This window comes from Salvelinus sp. IW2-2015, unplaced genomic scaffold (genome assembly GCF_002910315.2).
Source record: "Salvelinus sp. IW2-2015 unplaced genomic scaffold, ASM291031v2 Un_scaffold948, whole genome shotgun sequence".
Lineage (NCBI taxonomy): Eukaryota > Metazoa > Chordata > Actinopteri > Salmoniformes > Salmonidae > Salvelinus > Salvelinus sp. IW2-2015.
In genome coordinates this window covers 88,705-107,520 of record NW_019942660.1, presented here as the reverse complement: position 1 = coordinate 107,520, position 18,816 = coordinate 88,705, and the positions used below count along the sequence as shown (strand labels likewise).

The window sequence follows — 18,816 nt, the reverse complement described above, 5'->3', positions numbered from 1 at the left end:
TTAACACCTCTAACGAGTAAAAACATGACCAGAGAAATATTACTGGCTAAACAAACGCTTGGAATGAGGCGAGTCCGACGTCCTCCGTGCGCAAGACGCAGGCAGCAAAGGGATGCTACTTCCGGTATTTGCTCTTTTATGCAGCCCCTGATTGCGCAATCGACTCCATTCAAAGCGTCATCACGTACTGACATCCAGGGGAAGACGTAAGACGTGTCTGTTTCTCCATAGCATTTACAGGGACCTTTAAACTGACTCCAGATCAGGGGCCAGGATGTCTGAAATCTGACTCCCTATCATGAAAAGTGCTGTAGATTGAGTTCTGTACCCCTCAGAGACAAAATTCCAACGGCTATAGAAACTAGAGAGTGTTTTCTATCCAATAATAACAATAATATGCATATTGTACGAGCAAGAATTTATTAGGAAGCCGTTTAATCTGTTGAGCAAATTATGCTAATGCGAAACAGCACCCCCTATAGTGGCAAGAATAGTGATAGATGTGCAGATGATGATGTGCAAGTAGAAATACTGGTGTGCAAAAGAGCAGAAAGGTAAAATAAGTTAAATGAACAATACATTCATGTCAGTCGAGAACTCTGAACATTCCAGTAATAATAAGATACAAAATCAGTGCTCATCGGAAGAAAAAAAATGTGCATACGGTTCTTTGGTTGAAGTGTTCTACTAGGAATATTCAGAGTTGATTACAATGCAAAGACTGTCAATGAACTTGAGACAACGGCATGCCATATTAGGCTGGCTTCACTTGCTCGTGGGAAGTCGTAAGTCTGACGTGGATGTGTTCAAGTGCTTCTGAACTTTGAACAATTCTTCAACCAATAAGATTTAGATAGCTTGATAAGCTTGCTAACGTTGCCAATAATTAAGTTAGCTAGCTTGCTTAACATTTACAATATGGTCAGACTAGCTTTATTATTCATATTGATAAGGAATTTGTTGTCATCTTTTGGTTGAAAGAGTAAAAGGTCAGTGGTGAAACGTCACAACTCGGCCACTCGGCTAACAACATTTTCTCAGAGTTTCCCACTTGTTATTCTGACTTGGATTCGGGGTCAATCAAGTGAAATTTCCCACTGGGAACTAGTAGCTTCCGATAACTCCGATAGCATGTGGACACGACATTAGGCCATGAAACGCGTTGATTGGCCAGTGAGTGGCCATGCCCTCGTCACACCTACAATCTTTTTATTCATCAAAACCCAGTCCTTTTGTGCCACTTCCACCTCACGCTCATAAATCCCTCTGTGAAAATAGCACAAATATTTCTGACACACCCCTGTAGTTGAAAATGTGTTATTAGCAATTGTGGGTGGGTGCGGGTGAACAAACAGCTCACCCACGCATCACTAGTGTTTGTGTGTCATTCTCTCAATAGCCCTCTTTCTCTGAATTGCTTTCTCTCTCCTTCACTCTCTTTATCTCAAGCGCTCCATTTCATTTTCTTACACAGAGTGGAATTGATATTGGGAAGCTGCTGATGAAAAAGAAGAAAAGAGACACTGAAGAAAAGAGGAAAGACAAGAAAGAAAAAAATAAAGCCAAAAAGGAGGCAAAAAAACAGGTATAATACACACACACATCCAACACATATACGCTATCGTTCAAAAGTTTGGGGTCACTGGCAGCTTCATTAAATAGTACCCCCAAAACACCGGTCAACGTCAACAATGAAGAAGCAACTCCGGGATGATGGCCTTCTAGAGTTGCAAAGAGTTGCAAAGAAAAAGCCATATCTCAGACTGGCCAATAAAAATAAATGATTAAGATAGGCAAAAGAACAGACACCGGACAGAGGAACTCTGCCTAGAAGGCCAGCATCCCGGAGTTGCCTCTTCACTATTTAATGAAGCTGCCAGTTGAGGACATGTGGGGCATCTGTTTCTCAAACTAGACACTCTAATGTACTTGTCCTCTTGCTCAGTTGKGCACCGGGGCCTCCCGCTGCTCTTTCTATTCTGCTTAGAGCCAGTTTGTGCTGTTCTGTGATGGGAGTAGTACACAGCGTTGTATGAGATCTTCAGTTTCTTGGCAATTTCTCGCATGGAGTAGCCTTCATTTCTCAGAACAAGAATAGATGGACGAGCTTCAGAAGAAAGGTCTTTGTTTATGGCCATTTTGAGCCTGTAATCGAACCCACAAATGCTGATGCTCCAGATACTCAACTAGTCTAAAGAAGACCAGTTTTAATGCTTCTTTAATCAGGACAGTTTTCAGCTGTGCTAACATAATTGCAAAAGGGTTTTCTAATGATCAATTAGCCTTTTAAAATGATGAACTTGGATAAGCTAACACAACGTGCCATTGGAACACAGGAGAGATGGTTGCTGATAAATGGGCCTCTGTACGCCTATGTAGATATTCCATTAAAGATCATCCGTTTCTGGCTACAATAGTCATTTACAACATTAACAATGCCTACACTTTATTTCTGATAAATTTGATGTTACTTTAATGGACGAAAAATGTGTTTTTCTTTATGTTATGATAATTATGTTCTCAATGTTCATAAACTGAACTTCAATTAAACTACTCGGTCTGTTACCAAGAATTTGTAAGGTTCTTGTTGAAATTAAAAAGACAGATGCCAGTCTACAATAGTATTTACGAGAGCTCTGCCCATCCTTACATGTACATTGGTTTATACACCTCTCATTTCGTCATAACTGTCCCTCCTCCTCAAAGACAATGACAATATAGTTCACAAGTCTTCACCTTCTCATACATTGTCTGCCACCTGTTATACAATCTACTACAAGCCCAATGTCTCTCCCCTCCCTGGGTGGGGACAGAATGTCCTGTAAGGAACACAGTAGTACAGCTTGTCTGTCGATAGCTCCTCTTATCATTTGTTTCACACTTGCACCCTGCTTACATACTAAAAAGGAACAAAAAGTCCTTGTTCTAATTCACCCTAAAACTACACACATCAGATTTATAAATTTATGATTATAATACATTTCATACAATCATATAGTGACAGGGTAGAATTCTGTTAGTTATAGTTCTACGTTAAAAGTATACACAATTTAGTCATTATTCATAAAATTCATAACACTTTAAAAAACAAGGACATTTCTAAGTGACCCCAAACTTTTGAACTGTAGTGTATTTTCTAACAAAGACACAAAAAATTATACTGTTAGTAATCTTATTTCTATTCCCTTCACAGGATGGTGTCAATGGACACCTACCCAACAGTACAGTCCATCCAGATGACAAGGGGGATGTAGAGAAAGGTTCCCCAGACCTGAAATTGAACCAGACAGCCATTGCCCTAGTTGAACGACCCATCAACGGACAGGTGTGTAGTGTGATGTACTACAGTATAGTGAGGCATTTAAGCAAAACAATTGTGTAGATGTATGTACCCTGAAAAGATTCAGATATGGAGCCACACCAGATTTGGCCCCTGGGGTGTGGCAGACATTTTTCTAAATGGCAGCATATGGCAACAATATTTTACAAATTAAACAGATTGTTTTGAGATAAACACACCAAATCTGGCACAGAGGTAGATTTATGTAGCTTGAAAATATTTACATCTGGAGCCACCACACATTTGGCACCTGGGGGCCATGGTGGCCATCTTACAAATGGCCACTGTCGGTAATAAAATGTTACACTTCTGAGGGCCTTTCTTGAGATAAATGCACCACAATTGGCACAGAGGTAGATTAATGTACCCTGGAAAAATTTAGAGATTGAGACATCATATATAAAAGAAACGGAGCTAGATTTACGAACCCTAAAAAGGACAGGAGTTTATTTTGCCTAGTAGCCACTAGTAAATTAGCTAGTTAGTGTCAGGGCCTTTGATGCTGTACTCATCTCTTTCTATTCTGTGTATGTCTCCACTGACGCAGTCATTATTTTTGAATGATGATTTTAGAKGTCCATGAGGGTGCCTGAAATACACCTTTACCCGATGCTGTTTCAAATCAACAGTTACCAGCAAAATCCATATCAGACTAAACTCTGTTATAGACTTGAATTTCTTCCAATTGCAGTCCATTATAATCAGCTGGAATTAGAAAAACTGGTTGAAATTCAAATATTTTGCTCGACAGGCACATTTCTGACTGAAACATAACCTGAGATAATAGTTCACTATTCCACCTCATTGGCTGGGATATTTTTCCAAAGTAGCTTTAGTGGCCATTTGTTAAATACCTCATGTGGTAGGACGTGAACCCCGGTCTCCCGCTCCGGGACCAAACGTCTTAACCAGTAATCCAAAATATTATTCTGTGTTTGGCCGAGGGTGGTTTTATGTGTGTGTTTTAACTCACCTCCACTGCATTCATCTCAGAAAATGTATTTATTCTACAATTTGGCCTACTGTAATATACTGTGTTACTGATACAGTTTTTGGTTTTCAGGTGATGCAGGGCAAAAAGTATAGGCCAAAAATACATAAAAGAAGTATAGGCAATAACTTTTTGTAGATTAAAGGTTAGTAAAGTAGTGGTACAGTCTGCAACCTTTTAGTAAAATGTCTGTCACGATCCAAGGGCCAGATCTATGATGGGTCTATATCTAAATCTTTTCAGGGTACATGCATCTTCCTCTGTGCCAAATTTGGTGTGTTTATCTAACATTGTATTACTGACAGTGGCCTTTTTGTAAGATGGCCGCCACAGCCCCCAGGGTCCAATCAATCAATCACATGTATGTATAGAGCCCTTACATCAGCTGATGTCACAAAGTGTTGTACAGAAACCCAGCCTAAAACCCCAAACAGCAAGCAATGCAGGTGTAGAAGCACGGTGTTTAAGGAAAAACTCCCTAGAAAGGCCGAAACCTAGAGAGGAACCAGGCTATGAGGGGTGGCCAGTGGTCTTCTGGTCACCAACTTACTATCCTGAGACAAGACCGAGGATAGCCCACGAAGATCTCCCCCACGGAACRAACCCAAGAGGGGGGCGTCAACCAGGACAAGAAGATCACGTCTGTGACTCAACCCACTCAAGTGACGCACCCCTCCTACTGATGGCATGGAAGAGCATCACTATGCCAGTGACTATGTAATAGGGTTTGAGGCAGAGAATCCCAGTGGAGAGAGGGAAACCGGCCAAGCAGAGACAGCAAGGGCGGTTCGTTGCTCCAGTGCCTTTCCGTTCACCTTCACACTCCTGGGGCAAACTACACTCAATCATAAGACCTACTGAAGAAATTAGTCTTAAATAAAGACTAAAAGGTCGAGACCGAGTCTGCTTCTCTCACATGGATAGGCAGACACTTCCATAAAAATGCCCTGCCTCCAGCTGTTCGCTTAGAAATTCTAGGGACAGTAAGAAGGCCTGCGTCTTGTGACCGTAGCGTACGTGTAGGTATGTACAGCAGGACCAAATCGCAAAGATAGGTAGGAGCAAGCCCAGGTATTGCTTTGTAGGTTAGCAGTAAAACCTTGAAATCAGCCCTAGCCTTAACAGGAAGCCAGTGTAGAGATGCTAGCACTGGGGTAATATGATACAATTTTGGGGTTCTACTCTAGATTCTTGCTGCCGTTTAAACACTAACTGAGGTTTATTTAGTGCTTTATCTGGGTAGCCGGAAAGTAGAGCATTGCAGTAGTCTAACCTATAAGTGACAAATGCATTGATTCATTTTCCTGCATCAATTTTGGACAGAAAGTTTCAGATTTTTGCAATGTTACGTAGTCCAAATCTGTGGTGGCTCCATAACTAAATTTTTTCATGTTAGATAAATCTGTGTGTTTTTCTCAAGATAGACCTTCTGAATTGTAAAATAGTGTTATCATATACGGCTATTAAAAAAATTGCTGCCACGTTCCCCCATGGGCCAAATCTAGGGTGGCTCCATATCGAAATCTTTTCAGTTTACATAAATCTACCGCTGTGCTAAATTTAGTGCTTCAATACAACCTCCAGGTGCACCTAGGCTAGCCCATAATGCTTTTGAAATGTGTATTTTATCAGAGCAGAGTAAACATTGAAACTCTGTCTATCTGTCAATCTAAGGTGAACTGGGCCTTTGAACAGCAAGGTAACGGGTTCGACCAGGACTCTAAAACTGGTATTCATGGCGATGATCACATAACCCAGACGTCCAGTACCAGAGGAGAAGGAGAGATGGGGAGGAGCTCCGTCAACGACACACACACCATCATCCTGGACCTATCCACAACCAACTTTGCTGACACGGCCACTGTGAAGACGCTGAAAAACGTATGAGTGTGTGTTTTTGAACAATGGTGATGAAGGATTGGGGTTTGAGTGCAAAGGGGATAGAGAGGAGACAAGGAAAGTGAGAGGGAGAGAGAGAAAGAGAGGTTAGGTTAACAGATGTTTTCAGAAATGTGTTATTATTAGTTTAGTCTCTTATTGGTCTCTTTTGTAACATTGTTTGCAGTCGTTCTCCTGTGTGGCCTTGTGCTCAAAACAAACAAAGGTCTTGTGTTCTGTGAGTTGCCAGGCCTAAATTATATTTCTATGTACCCTATGTACATAAAAGAGGCACAGATAGAAAGAGGAGGTGGAAATGAAGAGGGATGGAAGAGAAAAACAAGATAAATCAAACTGTGTAACAAACGGTGTAACAAAAACAGTCCCTGAGAGAAAAATTGACTTCTTTTTTGACCTTCTCTGTCTCTCACTTTCTTTTTTTGCAGATATTCCTAAACTACAGAAAGATTGACATTGACATTTATTTAACTGGATGCCAAGGTGAGTATGTGTCAGTGGAGGCTACTCAGAGGAGGAAGGGGAGGACTATCTTCTTCAGTGAATTCTGCGAAAAAAAAATAGTCAAACATATAACATAAACTATATACTAATACATTTCACGTCACAAATCATTTATAAACCACAATGTTTGCAAATTTTATTTTTTTATTTTTATTTCACCTTTATTTAACCAGGTAGGCGTAGTTGAGAACAAGTTCTCATTTGCAACTGCCACCTGGCCAAGATAAAGCATAGAGTGTGAACAGACAACACAGAGTTACAACATGGAGTAAACAATAAACAAGTCAATAACATGGTAGAAAAAAAGAGAATCTATATACAATGTGTGCAAAAGGCATGAGGTAGGCAATAAATCGATAATTACAATTTAGCAGATTAACACTGGAGTGATAAATCAGATGGATCATGTGCAAGAAGAGATATTGGTATGCTGTGTGATGGGTGTGACAAAGAGCAGAAAAGTAATAAATAAAAGCAGTATGGGGGGTGAGGTAGGTAATTGGGTGGGTAGTTTACAGATGGACTATGTACAGCTGCAGCGATCGGTTAGCTGCTGCGATAGCAGATTTTTAAAGTTGTTGAGGGAGATAAGTCTCCAACTCAGAGATTTTTGCAATTCGTTCCAGTCGCAGTGCAGCCAGAGAACTGGAGGAAAGGCGTCCAAATGAGGTTTTTAGCTTAGGGATGATCAGTGAGATACACCTGCTGGAGCGCGTGCTGCGGTGGGTGTGCCATCGTGACCAGTGACACTGAGATAAGGCGGCACTTTACCTAGCATAGCCTTGTAGATGACCTGGAGCCAGTGGGTCTGACGACGAACATGTAGCGAGGGCCAGCCGCCTAGGGCATACAGGTCGCAGTGGTGGGTCGTATAAAGGTGCTTTAGTAACAAACGAATGGCACCGTTGATAACTGCATCCAGTTTGCTGAGTAGAGTGTTGGAAGCTATTTTGTAGATGACATCGCCGAAGTCGGAGGATCGCAGGATAGTCAGTTTTACTAGGGTAAGTTTGGCGGCGTGAGTGAAGGAGGCTTTGTTGCGAATAGAAGCCGTTTCTTGATTTGATTTTGGATTGGAGATGTTTGATATGAGTCTGGAAGGAGAGTTTCAGTCTACCAGACACCTAGGTACTTATGTATGTCCACATATTTATCGGAACCGTCCAGGAGTGGTGATGCTAGCGGGCGTGGCGGGTGCAGGCAGCGAGCGGTTGAGAAGCATGCATTTGGTTTACTAGCGTTAAGAGCAGTTGAGGCCACGAATGGAGTGTTTTGTATGGCATTGGAAGCTCGTTTGGAGGTTAGATACACAGTGTCCAAGAAGGGCCGGAAGTATATAGAATGGTGTCGTCTGCGTAGAGGTGGATCAGGAATCGCCCGCAGCAAGAGCAACATCATTGTGTATACAGAGAAAAGAGTCGGCCCGAAATTGAACCCTGTGGTACCCCCATAGAGATGCGAGGACCGGACAACATGCCCTCCGATTTGACACACTGAACTCTGTCTGCAGAAGTAGTTGGTGAACAGGCAAGGCAGTCTTGAAAACCGAGGCTACTGAGTCTGCCGATAAGAATGATGGTGATTGACAGAGTGAAAGCCTGGCCAGGTCATGAAACGGCTGCACAGTATGTCTTTATCGATGGCGGTTATGATGTCTTTTAGTACCTTGAGCGTGGCTGAGGTGCATCCGTGACGGCTCTGAAACGCGATTGCACAGCGGAGAAGGTACGGTGGGATTCGAGAATGGTCAGTGATCTGTTTGTTGACTTGGCTTTCGAGACCCTAGATAGGCCAGGCGGTGGATATAGGTCTGTAACAGTTTGGGTCGCAGGTGTCTCCCCCGTTTGAAGAGGGAGGATGAACCGCGGCAGCTTTCCAATTCCTTGGGATCTCAGATGATAACGACGGAGAAGGTTGAAACCAGGTCGTGTAATAGGGGGTGCGACCAAATTGGCGGCGGGACAGTTTCCAGAAACTTAAGGGGGGTCCAATTGTCAAGCCAGCTGATTTAGTTGATGGGTCCAGGTTTTCCAGCTCTTATTCAGACCATCTGACTATCTGAGATTGTGGGTAAAAGGAAGGGGAGAGACACACTAAAGTGGGACGGCGGGCGAGGTAGCAGCGGGGGGGGCGGGGCTGTTGGCCAAGGTTGGAGTCGCAGGAAGAAGGCATGGCCAGCCATTGAGCAAATGCTGTTGAAGCGTCCCTTCGATTATCCGGATTTATCGGTGGTGACCGTGTTACCTAGCTCAGTGCCAGTGGGCAGCTGGAGGGACGTGCTCCTTGTTCTCCATGGACTTACGGACTATCAGAACCTTTTTGGGAGTTAGAGCTACAGATGCGAATATCTGCTTAAAAACGCTTGGCCTTGCTGTCCTGACTGACTGCGTGTATTGGTTCCGACTTCCCTAAACAGTCTGCATATCGCGGGGCTCTTCGAATGCTATTGCAGTTATTGGCAACAGCGATGGTTTTGTGCTGCTGGTCGGAGGAGTCAGGTCTGGAGATGAACCAAAGGGCTAATCTAGTTTCTGGTTCTCATTTTTTTGAACGGCAGCATGCTTGTACCTTGGATGTATGCGTGCGAGGACAGCTAACATGTAAAAGATGCCAGGCATCCTCAATGACGGAATGAGGTCAATATCCTTCCAAGGGTACCGGGCCAGGATCGATTAGGAAAGGCCTGCTCGCAAGAACGTGTTTTTAGCGCGAGGCGTTTGACAGTTAGGATGACGGGAGTGGTCGTTTGCACCTGCAGACCCCGTGGCGGATACAAGGCAATGAGGCAGTGAATCGCTGAGATCTGAATTGAAGACAGCAGAGGTGTATTACTGAGGGGCAGGTTCACGGTCAGGATAATGTCTATTAGGGTGCCATGTCTTTTACGGCATTTTGGGTATCCTCTGTACCTGGTGGGTTCCTTGATGATTTGTGTGAGATGAGGCATACAAGCTTGGATGTAGGACTGCGCGTGTGTTAAGCATATGCCCAGTGGCACCAAACAGAACAAACTCTGAGTAGATGGGAGCTGATCAATTCAAAGATGGTGTGTCCAGGCGACAGCTGGAGCTGAGGGGGGTCCACGGTAGCAGGCAGGCAACGTTGAGAGACTTATTTCTGGAGAGATTAATTTTTAAAATTAGAAGTAATCGAACTGTTTGGGCATAGACCTGGAAGTATGACAGACTTTGCAGGCTATCTCTGCAGTAGATTGCAAACTCTCCCCTTGGCAAGTTCTATCTAGACGGAAAGTTTATCAGTTGGGTATCGGAAATCTCAGATTTCTTGGTGTTGGCCTTCCTAAGCCAGGATCTCGGACACGGAAGGACATCAGGATTGCCAGAGGTGCTAAAAGGCGGTGAGTAAGGCAAACTTAGGGAGGAGGCTTCTGATGTTGACATGCATTGCGGCCAAGGCTTTTTCGATCGCAGAAGTCAACAAAATGAGGGTGACTGGGGACAGCAGCGGCCTGGGTTTACCTCCACATCACCCGAGGAACAGAGGAGTAGTAGGAATGAAGGGTGCGGCTAAAGGCTATCCAAAACTGGTCGCCTAGAGCGCTTGGGACAAAGAATGAAAGGAGGGACCAGATTTATTTGGCGCTTGGTAGAATAGCATATCTGGGCAATAATGTGCAGACAGGAGGCTATAGGAAGGGGCGCGGGGTACAGCGGAGCAAGCCCAGCCACTGGTGATGATTACGAGAGGTGTATCTCTGGAGCATGCTACGGTCCTAATGGGTGAGGTCACAGCATGTGTGGGGGGTGGGACAAAGGGGGTATTCAGAGGTACGGAGAGTGGAAAGAGGGTCCATTGGCAAACCAAACACATGACAATGAAAAACTAGCTGAAAACAGTAATGCAAGGCATATTGATATTTGAGAGAGACTATACCAATAAGGCATAAAGTGATTTGCAGGTCTTGAATTGGAGAAGCTAGCTAAAACACAGGTACAGATAACAGGCAGCAATAACAGAGTGTGCTAGTCTGACACCAGCAACAACAGGTAAAAAATGGGCGATGACTAGGCAGAGAGGGTCGGATTAAACTACACACAAGATCCTGAGATTAAAGCACAGAGCCGACAGATAAGACACAAATAAACAGAATGGACGTACCGTGAATTAATGGACAGGTCAAGCATGCAATGCTATGTAGCCAAGTGATCATAGTGTCCAGGGGGCAGCCGTAAGATGGGCAGAGGAGGGCCTCGCAACTAAAGCTAGCCACGCCGGCGTGGTAAAGTTAGTAGCCCGGAGGGTGGTCTGCTCAGACGGAGGGGGTCTGCTCTGACGTGGTTTGTGTCGACAGAGAATCCAAGCCAGATGGCGTGGCGAAGTTGTGAATTGTAGAATGTGTTTGCTAACTGTGCTAGTTCGTGCGCAGTGGCAGTGGCACTAGCTCTTCAGCTAGCCGGCAGATGGGCCTAGCTCGAGGCTAGCTCAAGGCTAACTGGTGCTTGCTTCGGGACAGAGGTGTTAGCCAGTAGTAGCCACTCAGTTGCAGCTAGCTAGCTGTGATGATACGGTGTAATTGTCCAGAGCTTGCGTCAGGATCCCGGTGATGTGGTAGAGAAAAAGCATCCTATATGCTCTGGGTTGATATCGCGCTTGCAGCATAGCGCGCAGATGGGCCTAGCTCGAGGCTAGCTCAAGGCTAACTGGTGCTTGTTCGGGACAGAGGTGTTAGCCAGTAGTAGCCACTCGGTTGCAGCTAGCTAGCTGTGATGATACGGTGTAATTGTCCAGAGCTTGCGTCAGGAATCCGGTGATGTGGTAGAGAAAAAGCAGTCCTATATGCTCTGGGTTGATATCCGCTGCAGCTAGCGGCAGATGGCCTAGCTCGAGGCTAGCTCAAGGCTAAGTCAACTGGTGCTTGCTTCGGGACAGAGGTGTTAGCCAGTTGTAGCCACTCGGTTGCAGCTAGCTAGCTGTGATAATACGGTGTATTGTCCAGAGCTTGCGTCAGGAATCGGTGATGTGGTAGAGAAAAAGCAGTCCTATATGCTCTGGGTTGATATCGCGCTTGCAGACTGGCAGGTATCGGCCCGGTATTGAAGCTGGCTGTGTCCGAGTTAAGGCGCGAAGACCGCAGCAGTGGCTAACTGACTACTAGCTAGTAGCTAGTTATCTGGCTAGCTCTGAGTTGGGGTTACGGTTCAAAAGTATATAAAAAATAGCAGGTCCGTACCACATTGGGTGAGGCGGAATGTAGGAATGTATATTCAGTTCCTAGATGGAAAGTGAAATTAAAATAAATACGAAATGTATACGAAAAATACGAATACTATTTACACGGGACAAGACAGGACAAAGACACATCCGACTGCTACGCCATTCTTGGATTATGAAGGTCTACAGTATATTCAACAGCACTCTGTAGCGTAGCACCGTAGTTTCCGTCCTCCTCTGTATACATTGACTTCAATACAAAACCTAGGAGGCATGTGGTTCTCACACCTTTCCATAGACTTACACAGTAATTATAACAACTTCCGGAGGACATCCTCCAACCTATCAGAGTTCTTGCAGTATGAACTGACATGTTGTCCAGAGAATGAACGTAGTACTGAAAGCATAAGCTACAGCTAGCTAGCAGTGCATAAAATGTGATGAGTAGTTGACTCGAAGAGTGAGAAAGACAATAGTTGTACAGTTTTGAACAAATTAATTAATTAAGAAGTGAAGGAGAAGCGAGAAAGAGAGAGAGATATTTAGACTTTAAATTTTTTACTTTCACTTACTTAGCTAGCGAATGCAGCTAGCTAGTTTAGCCTACCCAAACACCCGGCTCAAACTCAAACAGAGAGGGGTGCTATGTTAGGGGGAATCCAAGACGGCGTAGCAGTCAGGCATCTTTGTCTTCGTCTTGTTGTGTCCCGTGTATATATCTTTTTATATATTTTTTCTTTGCATATATATATATATATATATATATATATATATTTTTTTTTAACCTCAGTTTCAACATACTCTCCTGCAACTCCCTCACCCAATGTGGTATGTATCTGCTATTTTATTTAGTTTAGAACCGGAACCCACAACAGAAGCTATCCAGCTAACTTGCTACTAGTTAGTAGTCAGCTAGCCACTGCTAGCGGTCAGCTAACCTTTAACCCAGACAACTCCTGCCAGTCTGCACAGCGCGCTTCAACCCAGAGCATATTGGACTTCTTCTCCATATTTCCGGATTCCTACCGCAAGCTCTGAACCTTTTCACCTGGATCATCGCAGCTAGCTAGCTGCTATCCGAGTGACTCCTCCTGGCTAATGTCTTTGTCCCGTAGCAAGCACCAATTAGCCTGGAGTTAGCCTATTCTAGGCCCATCTCCCGGCTAGCTGAAGAGGTCCATCAGCCAATCCTTGGTCTACATTGCTTATTTTGCCAATTGGCCTGGACCCCTTTTACTGCGGATACGGAGCCCCGCCGATTCATCACGACTGGACAACCAATGTAATCCGCCAGAGGGGTTTTTTCAACAGGCTCCTCCGTCGCGACGTCCCCTGAATGCCCATCTGCTAGTGTGCTAGCCGCGGCCCACTAGCTGTCTAGAGCATGTCGGACTGTTAGATGAAGAGGTCCATCAGCAAATTTCTTAGGCTACTATACCAATTTTGCCAATTAACTGCTTTAGCACACTGCCAACCCGGATGTCCTAGCCGTGTCTGAATCCTGGCTTAGGAAGGCTACCAAAAACCCTGAAATTTCCATCCCTAACTCTAACATTTTCCGACAAGATGGAACTGCCAAAGGGGGCGGAGTTGCAAACTACTGCAGAGATAGCCTGCAGAGTTCTGTCTTACTATCTAGGTCTGTACCCAAACAATTTGAGCTTCTACTGTTAAAAATCCACCTTCCCAGAAACAAGTCTCTCTACATTGTCGCTTGCTATAGACCACCTTCTGCCCCCAGCTGTGCCCTGGACACCATATGTGAATTGATTGCCTCCCATCTATCTGCAGAGCTCGTGCTGTTAGGTGACCTAAACTGTGACATGCTTACCACCCCGGCCATTCTACAATCTAAGCTTGATGCCCTCAATCTCACACAAATTATCAATGAACCTACCAGGTACAACCCCAAATTCGTAAACACGGGCACCCTCATAGATATCATCCTAACCAACCTGCCCTCCAAATACACCTCCCCTGTCTTCAACCAGGATCTCAGTGATCGCCGGCGTTCAAAATGGTCAAACGACCACACCTCATCAGTGTCAAGCACTCCCTAAAACACTTCAGCGAGCAGGCCTTTCTAATCGACCTGGCCCGGGTATCCTGGAAGGATATTGACCTCATCCCGTCAGTAGAGGATGCCTGGTTATTCTTTAAAAGTGCCTTCCTCACTCTTTCGTATCGTCTGAGATCCCCAAAGATTGTAAAGCTGCCGCGGTCATCCCCCTCTTCCAAGGGGGAGACACTCTAGACCCAAACTGTTACAGACTTATATCTATCCTACCCTGCCTTTCTTTTTTTTCCTTTTAAATTTTACCCCCATTTCTCCGCAATTTCGTGGTATCCAATTGCTAGTAATTACTATCTTGTCTCATCGCTACAACTCCCGTACGGGCTCAGGAGAGACGAAGGTCGAAAGCCATGCGTCCTCCGAAGCACAACCCAAACAAGCCGCACTGCTTCTTAACACAGCGCGCCTCCAACCCGGAAGCCAGCCGCACCAATGTGTCAGAGGCAACACCGTGCACCTGGCCCCCTTGGTTAGCGCGCACTGCGCCTGGCCCGCCACCGGAGTCGCTGGTGCGCGATGAGACAAGGATATCCCTAACGGTCAAACCCTCCCTAACCCGGATGACGCTATGCCAATTGTGCGTCGCCCCACGGACCTCCCGGTCGCGGCCGGCTGCGACAGAGCCTGGGCGCAAACCCAGAGTCTCTGGTGGCACAGCTAGCACTGCGATGCAGTGCCCTAGACCACTGCGCCACCCGGGAGGCCCTACCCTGCCTTTCTAAGGTCTTCGAAAGCCAACTTAACAAACAGATCCCCGACCATTTCGAATCCCACCGTACCTTCCCCGCTATGCAATCTGGTTTCAGAGCTGGTCATGGGTGCACCTCAGCCACGCTCAGGGTCCTAAATGATATCATAACCGCCATCGATTAAAGACAATACTGTGCAGCCGTATTATTTGACCTGTCCGAGGCTTTCAACTCTGTCAATCACCACATTCTTATCGGCAGACTCAACAGCCTTGGTTTCTCAAACGACTGCCTAGCCTGGTTCACCAACTACTTCTCAGACAGACTTCAGTGTGTCAAATTGGAGGGCCTGTTGTCCGGACCTCCGGCAATCTCTATGGGGGTGCCACAAGGTTCAATCCTCGGGACGACTCTTTTCTTTGTATACATCAATGATGTCGCTCTTGCTGCTGGTGAGTCTCTGATCCACCTCTACGCAGACGACACCATTCTGTATATTTCTGGCCCTTCTTTGGACACTGTGTTAACTAACCTCCAGACGAGCTTCAATGCCCTACAACTCTCCATTTGTGGCCTCCAACTGCTCTTAAGTGCAAGTTAAACTAAATGCATGCTCTTCAACCGATCGCTGCCCACACCTACCCGCCCGTCCAGCATCACTACTCTGGACGGTTCTGAATTAGAATATGTGGACAACTACAAATACCTAGGTGTCTGGTTAGACTGTAAACTCGACTTCCAGACTCACATTAATATGGTGACAACAATGTAGACTGTGTGTAGAGGTTAGTGGTTATTATATTAAGGTTTGGCTTGGAAAGATTTTATCTCCTGGTTTTAGACAGCTGATGTGTTGTTACTGAAGTCCACATGCGAAGGGAAAAGGTGAGAGGAGGAAAGCGCGTAGATGCGAGAAGGAATTATACAACAATCAAAAGAGATCATGCTGTTTGTATATGGCTGATATGAAATTTAAACGTGTTTGCTTTTTGATCAGGGGTTGTATTCATTCCGCCGATTCTGTTGAAAAAAAATTCTTAAACGGAAGCAAACAGAGAAACATTTATTTTATTTTACCAGCTAAGTTGACTGAGAACACATTCTCATTTACAGCAACGACCTGGGGAATAGTTAAAGAGAAGAGGAGGGAGGATGAATGAGCCAATTGTAAAGATACCTGAATTTGTCCAATAAAAACTATCATTTGCAACTGTTGGACTAATGATTACGCTCCAGATCAGCTACATGCTGGCAAAAGTGTGTAAGGCGGTATGGAATGTGTCAATGTCTGTTACCTTGATTACTAAAATTTCTCTCAACCTGTGCACCTACGTTGTAAACGTTCATTCATATGCTAGGTTGTAGCAACCTCATGATGGGTATAGGAAACATTTGAGTATCATGTAGTAGCCTAAAACTATCGATGTTACGTTTCACTGGGTGAATAGAATATGAATGACAGTCATCCAATATGCTATTGAAACACTGTAAGGCCATGCTCATGAAAAAATAATCGTCATCGCTCATCTTAAACGGCACCGACCGCCACTAGTATGTGTGGTAATTCAGGCTCGTCACTCTGGCCTTAGCTTGTGTTGTCTGTGTGTGTGTTTGTGGTTCACGTGTGTATTGTCTAACCTTGTTTGTCTTTCCTCCAGTCTGTGTGGTGGAGCAGTTATYGAGTGCAGGCTTCTTCTCTGAGTCCATCCCTAAGAGCTGTGTGTTCACTACGATCCACGACGCGGTGCTTCACAGCCTCCGACTGCATGGGGCCTCAGACGTACCCATCATCTATGAGTATGCTCTGGTGAGTGGAGCGGACTTTATGAGCTACTTTCTTGTTATTATTTCTTAGGAATGGATTCAKTCAYATAGTCACAGAATCATATCTTATGTTCCTTCTGACACTTCTGATATCTCCTCTTCTATTAGGACCTGACCTGCACTACCAAGATGTAACCAACAGAGAGCACTTTGTTCCTCTTCCACTCCACCTCCCTTCCACTCCACCTTCCTCCTTCTCCTCCTCTCGTCACTCCGCCTTCCGCTGCCTGGCTTCCCATTGGTTCCCCTCACCTCTTCCCTCTCTGTGAAGGAGAATGCACCACCACCGTGTGTGTGTGTGTGTGTGTGTGTGTGTGTGTGTGTTGTGTGTGTGTGTGAAATAAAACTATAATATTCCGCAAAATATTTGTCAGCCACCTGAGATGTGTAGTCTAGTCAGCAGTTCTCTTCACCATCCCCATCTCCCTCATCCTATTTAATCCATTCCTCCGGGGGCCAGTGTGACCCAGACAGTAATATGTCCTGTACCTCAGGGGCCTTCACCCATATATATATATATATATATACACACAGTACCAGTCAAAAGTTTGGACACACCTACTCATTCAATGGTTTTATGTAGTAACCAAAAAAGTGTTAAACAAATCGAAATATATTTTACATTTGAATTTCTTCAAAGTAGCCACCCTTTGCCTTGATGGCACACTCTTGGCATTCGCTCAACCAGCTTCATGAGGTAGTCACCTGGAATGCATTTCAATTAACAGTTGTGCCTTGTTAAAAGTTATTTTGTGTAATTTATTTCATTCTTCATACATTTGAGCCAATCAGTTGTGTTGTAAAAAATAAAGAAAAACCCTTGAATGAGTAAGTGTGTCCAAACTTTAGACTGGTACTGTATATATAAATATAACACCCTTGCCTTTCATGAACTAACACTCACACTTGCCTTTTTCCCCCTTCTAGCACTGACTTTGCTGATGGATGAGGATGGATGATTGAGGAAAAATGTACTTACTATGACTGAGATATGTGGTTGTCCCACCTAGCTATCTTAAGATGAATGCACTAACGGTCAGTTGCTCTGTATAAGAGTGTCTGCTAAATGACTAAAATGTTCATGTAAATTACAATTGCTTTAATAAAATTAGCTCTAGCTAAGTCCTCTGTCTCTCATAGGCTAGGGTTATATGGTTTCATTGCCAAGGGGAAAACATACAATGGGTTATTTCTTAAGCCTCACTGCTGATGATGTAATCATAATGATGTTGAAAATTATGTAAATCATCCTAAGACAGACACATGGTAGTTCAATATCCACTGAATGAGTATGAATAGCAGCTACTCACTCTGTTATCCAAAGGTGTTTCTATCATATCACTGACAACTTTCGCATTTTAGTTAATTAGCACCTACTTACTACATGTTAGCTACTTTGCAACAACATAGCATCCTTCCCCTAACCCCTAGCCTAGCTAACGTTATCCACCTAGCTAATGTAAGCCACAACAAATTGGAATTCGTAACATATCATACAGTCCAGGTTGGCATCACGTAGCCTTGACCCACATCTATACATCATATATTTCATGGTCAAATCAATGCCAAAGGGAGTATAGTTCTCCCCTAGTTTGAACACTGTTATAGAGCTAATATCTTTGTATCTTTCTGTATTTTTCTAAAGGGGATGTGAATGTGCATTTTGAACATTTTACTAAATTGTTCATTTCATGATCTAAGTTAATCTACTTTGAATACATTGAATACGATTTGTAATTTTCTAGCATTGATCGAACACACTCCAACATCTTAAAGTAAAAATTATTGTTTCTGAGTCCATGGCTAAATAAACATCAGTAAAATGAGCAGATCTATTGTGTGATTTATTGTGTGTATCTGTTTCATATTCAGCACTTGTATGATTGAATACACTTCTGAAGCATAGCTGCACTCTTTATTCTCTCCAAAATAATATCCTACACATTTCATCATTAGTTACACATTGCAAACTAGGTGAAACATCTGTTGTTGTGTCCTTGAGCAAGGCTTTTACCCAAATTGCTCCTGCAGTTGCTCTGGATATGAGTGTCTGCTAAATGACTAAAATGTACATGTAAATGTTTTAGTCTGGTCCCAGATCATATCTTTATGTGCTTTAAACATATCTCCTGACTAATCATGACATGTAGTTGGTTCAAGACCATACCGATCTGAGACCAGGCTATGAATGTGTGACTCTCTGATAGTAACCGTCAGTGATTGAGCTTTGAGAGTATCTGCAAATACATATATTTCTTTAAGTGATAATACCCTCGAAGCTGGAGTTTGGAGGATATATTTGCACGGGTGTCAGGGGCCAGCCAAC

The 18,816-nt window shown here is 44.1% G+C and overlaps 1 pseudogene; it reads left to right on the top strand.

The window, feature by feature from the left end:
• LOC112069247 (solute carrier family 26 member 6-like) overlaps window positions 1-18,314 on the top strand; it is a 39,417-nt pseudogene extending 21,103 nt beyond the window's left edge.
• The last annotated feature ends 502 nt before the right edge of the window (window positions 18,315-18,816 follow it).